Here is a 382-nt window from a genome sequence, read left to right as displayed (position 1 = left end):
GAGATGTATGTTTCATGCACTGATTGTGATCGAACAAATTATTTTCTCCCTAAACCATGCGAACAAAAATAGAACATTTGTCAAGTCAAGCATATTTTATCTAGTAGCAATAACATTGTAAACAAAATGCAATATGAACCATTCCATCACTGGTGACGATGATTTTGCATCTTGTAAATTTTAAGGATTCTTAACAATTCTTTGGAGCTATCTAATTGCCGCTGACAAGAGAAGATAACTGTTTTCTGGCAGTTTTGTTTGTGCAAGTACGTATTGCCAGCATCAGTTACTGTCAATGTCTCTTAGGAGTTATCTCATTACTACTGATGAGAGAAGATAATTACATTCTCAGTGTACCAGCATGTTAATGTAGAGCTAATGG

Source organism: Watersipora subatra, chromosome 6 (assembly GCF_963576615.1).
Source record: "Watersipora subatra chromosome 6, tzWatSuba1.1, whole genome shotgun sequence".
NCBI classification, from domain to species: Eukaryota; Metazoa; Bryozoa; class Gymnolaemata; order Cheilostomatida; family Watersiporidae; genus Watersipora; species Watersipora subatra.
This window is presented reverse-complemented; position numbering follows the sequence as displayed.